Consider the following 12,500-nt stretch of genomic DNA (forward strand, 5'->3'; position numbering starts at 1 on the left):
CACCACAGGGGCCAGCTACAGAGGGAGCTGTGTGTTATTTCAGCACCAACTGCCACAGCAGGCTTCACCTGTCTGATGGTAATTTAGGTTGTCATCCACCACAGAGCAGGCAGACTGTAGCTAACAGATCTAGCAGTAGTGGGCGACCTGGAGTCTATACACTCTGAAATCATAGCATCATCTCTACTAATTATCTCTCTATGTGAATCCCAATTCCATTTCCAAGTTCAACTGGGTATTTTTAACGATTGCTCGGCCTTCTGTTATTTTAAGTTCCGCAAAGATAAATAATTACTGCCAAATACAAGTCATTGTGATGTAAATTCACTATGCAGCTGCAGTTCAGTCATGTTTCTGAATTCACAGGGTTTTCTATGCTTGGTTGCTATTGCAATGTTAACCAAAGATAATGAAACATGGTCAATATATTACCACTGGGTAAAAATATCTTGTGTTCCCCAAAGGTCAGTGTAAGGTCCAATACCCAACGCTCAATGTCCCTTAATTAAGCCCTGAGGGAGATGGAAAAACAGCCAACTCCAACCAACACTACTCCGTCAGGTAAAACACATCTGGTGTGCCCCAAGGGTCTGTGTTGGGTCCAATATCCAACTCTCAATGTCCCTTAATGTTGTCCTGAAGGACAACCCGACTCCAGCTCATAATCCAACTCTCAATGTCCCTTAATGTTGTCCTGAAGGACAACCCGACTCCAGCTCATAATCCAACTCTCAATGTCCCTTAATGTTGTCCTGAAGGACAACCCGACTCCAGCTCATAATCAAACTCTCAATGTCCCTTAATGTTGTCCTGAAGGACAACCCGACTCCAGCTCATAATCCAACTCTCAATGTCCCTTAATGTTGTCCTGAAGGACAACCCGACTCCAGCTCATAATCCAACTCTCAATGTCCCTTAATGTTGTCCTGAAGGACAACCCGACTCCAGCTCATAATCCAACTCTCAATGTCCCTTAATGTTGTCCTGAAGGACAACCCGACTCCAGCTCATAATCCAACTCTCAATGTCCCTTAATGTTGTCCTGAAGGACAACCCGACTCTCAATACCCCTTAATGTTGTCCTGAAGGACAACCCGACTCTCAAAGTCCCTTAATGTTGTCCTGAAGGACAACCCGACTCCAGCTCATAATCCAACTCTCAATGTCCCTTAATGTTGTCCTGAAGGACAACCCGACTCTCAATGCCCCTTAATGTTGTCCTGAAGGACAACCCGACTCTCAAAGTCCCTTAATGTTGTCCTGAAGGACAACCCGACTCTCAAAGTCCCTTAATGTTGTCCTGAAGGACAACCCGACTCCAGCTCATAATCCAACTCTCAATGTCCCTTAATGTTGTCCTGAAGGACAACCCGACTCTCAAAGTCCCTTAATGTTGTCCTGAAGGACAACCCGACTCCAGCTCATAATCCAACTCTCAATGTCCCTTAATGTTGTCCTGAAGGACAACCCGACTCTCAAAGTCCCTTAATGTTGTCCTGAAGGACAACCCGACTCCAGCTCATAATCCAACTCTCAATGTCCCTTAATGTTGTCCTGAAGGACAACCCGACTCCAGCTCATAATCCAACTCTCAATGTCCCTTAATGTTGTCCTGAAGGACAACCCGACTCTCAAAGTCCCTTAATGTTGTCCTGAAGGACAACCCGACTCCAGCTCATAATCCAACTCTCAATGTCCCTTAATGTTGTCCTGAAGGACAACCCGACTCCAGCTCATAATCCAACTCTCAAAGTCCCTTAATGTTGTCCTGAAGGACAACCCGACTCTCAAAGTCCCTTAATGTTGTCCTGAAGGACAACCCGACTCCAGCTCATAATCCAACTCTCAATGTCCCTTAATGTTGTCCTGAAGGACAACCCGACTCCAGCTCATAATCCAACTCTCAATGTCCCTTAATGTTGTCCTGAAGGACAACCCGACTCTCAAAGTCCCTTAATGTTGTCCTGAAGGACAACCCGACTCTCAATGTCCCTTAATGTTGTCCTGAAGGACAACCCGACTCTCAATGTCCCTTAATGTTGTCCTGAAGGACAACCCGACTCTCAAAGTCCCTTAATGTTGTCCTGAAGGACAAGCCGACTCTCAATGTCCCGTAATGTTGTCCTGAAGGACAACCTGACTCTCAATGTCCCTTAATGTTGTCCTGAAGGACAACCCGACTCTCAAAGTCCCTTAATGTTGTCCTGAAGGACAACCCGACTCTCAATGTCCCTTAATGTTGTCCTGAAGGACAACCCGACTCTCAAAGTCCCTTAATGTTGTCCTGAAGGACAACCCGACTCCAGCTCATATCACTCCTAGGATGCATCTCAAATGGCACCTTCCTCTCTATATATGATGCAATAGTTTTTACTAGAGCCTTATGGACCCTAACCAAAACTAGTGCCCTATAAAGCCATTTAAGACACCCCTAATCAATAAAGGCCTGGTCACTATAGTGAGATACTGGTGGTATTATTGAAGTTATTGATCTACTGTATGGGTTAAAGGCCTGGTCACTATAGTGAGATACTGGTGGTATTATTGAAGTTATTGATCTACTGTATAGGTTAAAGGTCTGGTCACTATAGTGAGATACTGGTGGTATTATTGAAGTTATTGATCTACTCTAGGGGTTAAAGACCTGGTCACTATAGTGAGATACTGGTGGTATTATTGAAGGTATTGATCTACTGTATGGGTTAAAGGTCTGGTCACTATAGTGAGATACTGGTGGAATTATTGAAGTAATTGATCTATTGTATGGGTTAAAGGCCTGGTCACTATAGTGAGATACTGGTGGTATTATTGAAGTTATTGATCTACTGTATGGGTTAAAGGCCTGGTCACTATAGTGAGATACTGGTGGTATTATTGAAGTTATTGATCTACTGTATGGGTTAAAGGCCTGGTCACTATAGTGAGATACTGGTGGTATTATTGATCTACTGTATGGGTTAAAGGCCTGGTCACTATAGTGAGATACTGGTGGTATTATTGAAGTTATTGATCTACTGTATGGGTTAAAGGCCTGGTCACTATAGTGAGATACTGGTGGTATTATTGAAGTTATTGATCTACTGTATGGGTTAAAGACCTGGTCACTATAGTGAGATACTGGTGGTATTATTGAAGTTATTGATCTACTATATGGGTTAAAGGCCTGGTCACTATAGTGAGATACTGGTGGTATTATTGAAGTTATTGATCTACTGTATGGGTTAAAGGCCTGGTCACTATAGTGAGATACTGGTGGTATTATTGATCTACTGTATGGGTTAAAGACATTGTCACTATAGTGAGATACTGGTGGTATTATTGAAGTTATTGATCTACTGTATGGGTTAAAGACCTGGTCACTATAGTGAGATACTGGTGGTATTATTGATCTACTGTATGGGTTAAAGGCCCGGTCACTATAGTGAGATACTGGTGGTATTATTGAAGTTATTGATCTACTGTATAGGTTAAAGGCCTGGTCACTATAGTGAGATACTGGTGGTATTATTGATCTACTGTATGGGTTAAAGGCCCGGTCACTATAGTGAGATACTGGTGGTATTATTGATCTACTGTATGGGTTAAAGACCTGGTCACTATAGTGAGATACTGGTGGTATTATTGATCTACTGTATAGGTTAAAGGCCCGGTCACTATAGTGAGATACTGGTGGTATTATTGAAGTTATTGATCTACTGTATGGGTTAAAGGCCTGGTCACTATAGTGAGATACTGGTGGTATTATTTAAGTTATTGATTTACTGTATGGGTTAAAGGCCTGGTCACTATAGTGAGATACTGGTGGTATTATTGAAGTTATTGATCTACTGTATGGGTTAAAGGCCTGGTCACTATATTGAGGTACTGGTGGTATTATTGATCTACTGTATGGGTTAAAGGTCTGGTCACTATAGTGAGATACTGGTGGTATTATTGAAGTTATTGATCTACTGTATGGGTTAAAGACCTGGTCACTATAGTGAGATACTGGTGGTATTATTGATCTACTGTATGGGTTAAAGACCTGGTCACTATAGTAAGATACTGGTGGTATTATTGATATACAGTATGGGTTAAAGACCTGGTCACTATAGTGAGATACTGGTGGTATTATTGAAGTTATTGATCTACTGTATGGGTTAAAGACCTGGTCACTATAGTGAGATACTGGTGGTATTATTGATCTACTGTATGGGTTAAAGACCTGGTCACTATAGAAAGATACTGGTGGTATTATTGAAGTTATTGATCTACTGTATGGGTTAAAGACCTGGTCACTGTAGTGATATACTGGTGGTATTATTGATCTACTGTATGGGTTAAAGGCCTGGTCACTATAGTGAGATACTGGTGGTATTATTGAAGTTATTGATCTACTGTATAGGTTAAAGGCCCGGTCACTATAGTGAGATACTGGTGGTATTATTGAAGTTATTGATCTACTGTATGGGTTAAAGACCTGGTCACTATAGTGAGATACTGGTGGTATTATTGATCTACTGTATGGGTTAAAGGCCTGGTCACTATAGTGAGATACTGGTGGTAATATTGATCTTCTGTATGGGTTAAAGACCTGGTCACTATAGTGAGATACTGGTGGTATTATTTAAGTTATTGATCTACTGTATGGGTTAAAGGCCTGGTCACTATAGTGAGATACTGGTGGTATTATTGATCTACTGTATGGGTTAAAGACCTGGTCACTATAGTGAGATACTGGTGGTATTATTGATCTACTGTATAGGTTAAAGGCCCGGTCACTATAGTGAGATACTGGTGGTATTATTGAAGTTATTGATCTACTGTATGGGTTAAAGGCCAGGTCACTATAGTGATATACTGGTGGTATTATTGATCTACTGTATGGGTTAAAGGCCTGGTCACTATAGTGAGATACTGGTGGTATTATTGAAGTTATTGATTTACTGTATGGGTTAAAGGCCTGGTCACTATAGTGAGATACTGGTGGTATTATTGATCTACTGTATGGGTTAAAGGCCTGGTCACTATAGTGAGATACTGGTGGTATTATTGATCTACTGTATGGGTTAAAGGTCTGGTCACTATAGTGAGATACTGGTGGTATTATTGAAGTTATTGATCTACTGTATGGGTTAAAGACCTGGTCACTATAGTGAGATACTGGTGGTATTATTGAAGTTATTGATCTACTGTATGGGTTAAAGACCTGGTCACTATAGTGAGATACTGGTGGTATTATTGATCTACTGTATGGGTTAAAGACCTGGTCACTATAGTAAGATACTGGTGGTATTATTGATATACAGTATGGGTTAAAGACCTGGTCACTATAGTGAGATACTGGTGGTATTATTGAAGTTATTGATCTACTGTATGGGTTAAAGGCCTGGTCACTATAGTGAGATACTGGTGGTATTATTGATCTACTGTATGGGTTAAAGACCTGGTCACTATAGAAAGATACTGGTGGTATTATTGAAGTTATTGATCTACTGTATGGTTTAAAGGCCTGGTCACTATAGTGAGATACTGGTGGTATTATTGATTTACTGTATGGGTTAAAGACCTGGTCACTATAGTGAGATACTGGTGGTATTATTGAAGTTATTGATCTACTGTATAGGTTAAAGGCCCGGTCACTATAGTGAGATACTGGTGGTATTATTGAAGTTATTGATCTACTGTATGGGTTAAAGACCTGGTCACTATAGTGAGATACTGGTGGTATTATTGATCTACTGTATGGGTTAAAGGCCTGGTCACTATAGTGAGATACTGGTGGTAATATTGATCTTCTGTATGGGTTAAAGACCTGGTCACTATAGTGAGATACTGGTGGTATTATTTAAGTTATTGATTTACTGTATGGGTTAAAGGCCTGGTCACTATAGTGAGATACTGGTGGTATTATTGAAGTTATTGATCTACTGTATGGGTTAAAGACCTGGTCACTATAGTGAGATACTGGTGGTATTATTGAAGTTATTGATCTACTATATGGGTTAAAGGCCTGGTCACTATAGTGAGATACTGGTGGTATTATTGAAGTTATTGATCTACTGTATGGGTTAAAGGCCTGGTCACTATAGTGAGATACTGGTGGTATTATTGATCTACTGTATGGGTTAAAGACATTGTCACTATAGTGAGATACTGGTGGTATTATTGAAGTTATTGATCTACTGTATGGGTTAAAGACCTGGTCACTATAGTGAGATACTGGTGGTATTATTGATCTACTGTATGGGTTAAAGGCCCGGTCACTATAGTGAGATACTGGTGGTATTATTGAAGTTATTGATCTACTGTATAGGTTAAAGGCCTGGTCACTATAGTGAGATACTGGTGGTATTATTGATCTACTGTATGGGTTAAAGGCCCGGTCACTATAGTGAGATACTGGTGGTATTATTGATCTACTGTATGGGTTAAAGACCTGGTCACTATAGTGAGATACTGGTGGTATTATTGATCTACTGTATAGGTTAAAGGCCCGGTCACTATAGTGAGATACTGGTGGTATTATTGAAGTTATTGATCTACTGTATGGGTTAAAGGCCTGGTCACTATAGTGAGATACTGGTGGTATTATTTAAGTTATTGATTTACTGTATGGGTTAAAGGCCTGGTCACTATAGTGAGATACTGGTGGTATTATTGATCTACTGTATGGGTTAAAGGCCTGGTCACTATAGTGAGATACTGGTGGTATTATTGATCTACTGTATGGGTTAAAGGTCTGGTCACTATAGTGAGATACTGGTGGTATTATTGAAGTTATTGATCTACTGTATGGGTTAAAGACCTGGTCACTATAGTGAGATACTGGTGGTATTATTGATCTACTGTATGGGTTAAAGACCTGGTCACTATAGTAAGATACTGGTGGTATTATTGATATACAGTATGGGTTAAAGACCTGGTCACTATAGTGAGATACTGGTGGTATTATTGAAGTTATTGATCTACTGTATGGGTTAAAGACCTGGTCACTATAGTGAGATACTGGTGGTATTATTGATCTACTGTATGGGTTAAAGACCTGGTCACTATAGAAAGATACTGGTGGTATTATTGAAGTTATTGATCTACTGTATGGTTTAAAGGCCTGGTCACTATAGTGAGATACTGGTGGTATTATTGATTTACTGTATGGGTTAAAGACCTGGTCACTATAGTGAGATACTGGTGGTATTATTGAAGTTATTGATCTACTGTATAGGTTAAAGGCCCGGTCACTATAGTGAGATACTGGTGGTATTATTGAAGTTATTGATTTACTGTATGGGTTAAAGGCCAGGTCACTATAGTGAGATACTGGTGGTATTATTGATCTACTGTATGGGTTAAAGGCCTGGTCACTATAGTGAGATACTGGTGGTAATATTGATCTTCTGTATGGGTTAAAGACCTGGTCACTATAGTGAGATACTGGTGGTATTATTTAAGTTATTGATCTACTGTATGGGTTAAAGGCCTGGTCACTATAGTGAGATACTGGTGGTATTATTGATCTACTGTATGGGTTAAAGACCTGGTCACTATAGTGAGATACTGGTGGTATTATTGATCTACTGTATAGGTTAAAGGCCCGGTCACTATAGTGAGATACTGGTGGTATTATTGAAGTTATTGATCTACTGTATGGGTTAAAGACCTGGTCACTATAGTGAGATACTGGTGGTATTATTGAAGTTATTGATCTACTGTATGGGTTAAAGGCCAGGTCACTATAGTGATATACTGGTGGTATTATTGATCTACTGTATGGGTTAAAGGCCTGGTCACTATAGTGAGATACTGGTGGTATTATTGAAGTTATTGATTTACTGTATGGGTTAAAGGCCTGGTCACTATAGTGAGATACTGGTGGTATTATTGAAGTTATTGATCTACTGTATGGGTTAAAGGCCTGGTCACTATAGTGAGATACTGGTGGTATTATTGATCTACTGTATGGGTTAAAGGTCTGGTCACTATAGTGAGATACTGGTGGTATTATTGAAGTTATTGATCTACTGTATGGGTTAAAGACCTGGTCACTATAGTGAGATACTGGTGGTATTATTGAAGTTATTGATCTACTGTATGGTTTAAAGGCCTGGTCACTATAGTGAGATACTGGTGGTATTATTGATCTACTGTATGGGTTAAAGACCTGGTCACTATAGTGAGATACTGGTGGTATTATTGAAGTTATTGATCTACTGTATAGGTTAAAGGCCCGGTCACTATAGTGAGATACTGGTGGTATTATTGAAGTTATTGATCTACTGTATGGGTTAAAGACCTGGTCACTATAGTGAGATACTGGTGGTATTATTGATCTACTGTATGGGTTAAAGGCCTGGTCACTATAGTGAGATACTGGTGGTAATATTGATCTTCTGTATGGGTTAAAGACCTGGTCACTATAGTGAGATACTGGTGGTATTATTTAAGTTATTGATCTACTGTATGGGTTAAAGGCCTGGTCACTATAGTGAGATACTGGTGGTATTATTGAAGTTATTGATCTACTGTATGGGTTAAAGACCTGGTCACTATAGTGAGATACTGGTGGTATTATTGATCTACTGTATGGGTTAAAGGCCTGGTCACTATAGTGAGATACTGGTGGTATTATTGAAGTTATTGATCTACTGTATGGGTTAAAGGCCTGGTCACTATAGTGAAATACTGGTGGTATTATTGAAGTTATTGATCTACTGTATGGGTTAAAGGCATGGTCACTATAGTGAGATACTGGTGGTATTATTGAAGTTATTGATCTACTGTATGGGTTAAAGGCCCGGTCACTATAGTGATATACTGGTGGTATTATTGATCTACTGTATGGGTTAAAGGTCTGGTCACTATAGTGAGATACTGGTGGTATTATTGAAGTTATTGATCTACTGTATGGGTTAAAGGCCCGGTCACTATAGTGAGATACTGGTGGTATTATTGATCTTTTCTCAATAGGGGGTGCTGTTTTCACTTTGTAAAAATTTCGTTCCCAAATTAAACTGCCTCGTACTCAATTCTTGCTCCTACAATATGCATATTATTATTACTATTGGATAGAAAACACTCTCTAGTTTCTAAAACCGTTTGAATTATATCTGTGAGTAAAACAGAACTCAAGTTGGAGCAAACTTCCTGTGAGGAAGTGAGAAATCTGAAATCAGGCAGGCTGTTCTGGGGTCAGTTTATTAATTTGCATGTCTTCTATTGGTCGACATGCACTGCATACGCCTTCCCTTAGATGTCAGCAAATAGTGAGAATTGGAATGGAGTTGCTAGGCAGATCTGAGGCCATATAAAGGGTCTTGGAACGTGGGGTGCAGTCTTTTCAACATTCGCCATGACGCAAGACAGACCTCAGGATGGCGTTCTGGAAAGCTCCCGTTATAGGCCTTAGATATATCCGGCTCTGATTTTATTCGATATAGGTGTTAAAGACATCATAATGTTGTTATTTTAAACCGAGTTATATCAGTTTATATCAGTATATTGCGATTTTCGGATATTTCTTTGTGCTGCGTTATAGTGAGTTGGGCACGTCTGGGCCACATGGCTAATGTTTACTGCTAATTCCAAAGTTGAAGGCGACAATCTACAACCGAGCAACGATTCTTTTGGACAAAGGACAACTTGCCCAAGATTCTGATGAAAGCTCATCAAAAAGTAAGAACTATTTATGATGTTAATTCGTTGTTCTGTTGAAAAATGTAAAACTCCTATTCCGCCATTAATTTCGGTGCGGTCTCGCTTTAACGCACGCTGTATGTCGTAGTAACGTTAATTTTAAAAATCTAACACAGCGGTTGCATTAAGAACTAATGTATCTTTCATTTGCTGTCCAACCTGTATTTTTTAGTCAAGTTTATGATTAGTTAATGATTAGATTAGGTGCCTCTCCCAAGATTTCTCCCAACATTTTGTTGGCAGCTTGGCTACTATTCTCATTGCATAACCACGATTTGTGCCGCTAAATATGCAAATTTTCGAACAAACTCTATATGTATTGTGTAATATGATGTTATAGGACTGTCATCTGAAGAAGTTTGAGAAGGTTAGTGAAAAAATTAATATCTTTTGCTGGTTTATTCGTTATCGCTATTGTTAGCTTGAATCAATGCTGTTGTGTGGTTGGCTATTGTAGTAAGCTAATATAATGCTATATTGTGTTTTCGCTGTAAAACACTTAAAAAATCTGAAACATTGGCTGGATTCACAAGATCTTTGTCTTTCATTTGCTGTACGCTGTGTATTTTTCATAAATGTTTTATGATGAGTATTTAGGTAATTCACGTTGGTCTCTGTAGTTATTCTAGTTGCTTTGGTGAGAGTTGTGATGGTGGCTGCAATGTAAATGTAACGGTCGTCTTGTGGTGAATGAGCGGACCAAGGCGCAGCGGGTGATGAATACATACTGATTTATTATAACAAGACGAAAACACTATGAACACTAGAACAAACTACAAAAACAATAAACGAAGTCAACAGACCTGAACAAACGAACTTACATAATAACACGAAGAACGCACGAACAGGAACAGACTACCTAAAACGAACGAACAAACGAAACAGTCCCGTGTGGTATACACAGACACAGGAACAATCACCCAAACAAACAAACAGTGAGAACAGCCTACCTTAATATGGTTCTCAATCAGAGGAAACGTCAAACACCTGCCTCTAATTGAGAACCATATCAGGCAACACATTAACCCAACATAGAAACACATGACATAGACTACCCACCCCAACTCACGCCCTGACCAACTAAACACATACAAAAACAACAGAAAACAGGTCAGGAACGTGACAGTAAAACTATGATTTATACCTGAAATATGCTATACAATAAATATGTTATCAGACTGTCATCTGATGAAGTTGTTTCTTGGTTAGTGACTATTTATATCTTTATTTGGTCGAATTTGTGATAGCTACCTATGCAGTACAAAAATGGTGGGAAAAAAAAGTTGTGTCTTTTGCTATCGTGGTTAGCTAATAGAAATACATATTGTGTCTTCCCTGTAAAACATTTTAAAAATCAGAAATGATGGCTGGATTCACAAGATGTGTATCTTTCATCTGGTGTCTTGGACTTGTGATTTAATGATATTTAGATGCTAGTATTTACTTGTGACGCTATGCTAGGCTATGCTAGTCAGCTTTTTTACTGATGGGGGTGCTCCCGGATCCGGGATTGTGATGAAGTAGAAGTTAAAGACCTGGTCACTATAGTGAGATACTGGTGGTATTATTGATCTACTGTATGGGTTAAAGGTCTGGTCACTATAGTGAGATACTGGTGGTATTATTGAAGTTATTGATCTACTGTATGGGTTAAAGGACCTCAGACATAAAACACCATTGGAGGGCTGGAACCCTTACAGTTTTCTGGAGTGGTTGTCAATGACACCTAAAACGGGTTAATTGATTTATTACAGCCAAATTAGACAAATTACTGTGTGTGTGTGTGTGTGTGTGTGTGTGTGTGTGTGTGTGTGTGTGTGTGTGTGTGTGTGTGTGTGTGTGTGTGTGTGTGTGTGTGTGTGTGTGTGTGTGTGCATGCCCTTAGGAAATTAAGTTGCTTACTTAATTTGTCCCGTAGTAAATGAAGTTAACCCCTTTATGACCATGCAGGGAAGATCACAAATCAAAGGGAACCGAGGCCTTTGGGGGTGAAATTAGATTTTGATTGAAATCCAAATGATAGGCAAGCAGAAATGTTGGAGTCATCTGTGTGACAGAGCGATAGAAGAGGAGAGAGAGAGATAGAAGAGGAGAGAGAGAGAGAGAGAGAGAGAGAGAGAGAGAAAGTGAAGGGATACATTAAAGAAAAGAGGACAAAATGAGAGAGTAGAGAGACAGATTTAGGAACAGACAGAGAGAGAGGGAATGAAGGAGAGAGGGAGAGAGTGACTGGTTGGTGTGCAGAAACCTACCCCTGTCTAGAGTCTCCACCCCTTCCAAACCTCTCTCTTCCTCCATGTCTGACCTGTCAACGCTCCCCAAGTCTGCTACAGAAACATATGGAAGCAAACTTCTCCGAAAAGCGTCATCAAATCACTCAAATGACAGTTGAGTTGTGAGCCCCGACATCAGCCCTCTGTTTTATGGACCTATTTCATTTGTCAAAGCAATTGGCCACATTGGTGTGTGTGTGTGTGTGTGTTGTGTTGTGTAATACTCTGAGTGTTTCTGCCAGTCTAGACATAACATTATGGATCACTGGGAAGTTTAAGGTCTATAGTTATAATGTATGGTTGATAATGTGTAGCAATATCTCATGAGTTTAGAGGAATGTAATATGCTGTTAAATAAAGTATGGTTTATTAGCTGTACTATAACACATATATTCAGGTACATTCTAAATATATACAGGTACATTCTAAATATATACAGGTACATTCTAAATATATACAGGTACATTCTAAATATATACAGGTACATTCTAAATATATACAGGTACGTTCTAAATATATACAGGTACGTTCTAAATATATACTGGTACATTCTAA

The sequence above is a fragment of the Salvelinus namaycush genome, chromosome 2 (assembly GCF_016432855.1).
Source record: "Salvelinus namaycush isolate Seneca chromosome 2, SaNama_1.0, whole genome shotgun sequence".
In the NCBI taxonomy this organism is placed as follows: domain Eukaryota; kingdom Metazoa; phylum Chordata; class Actinopteri; order Salmoniformes; family Salmonidae; genus Salvelinus; species Salvelinus namaycush.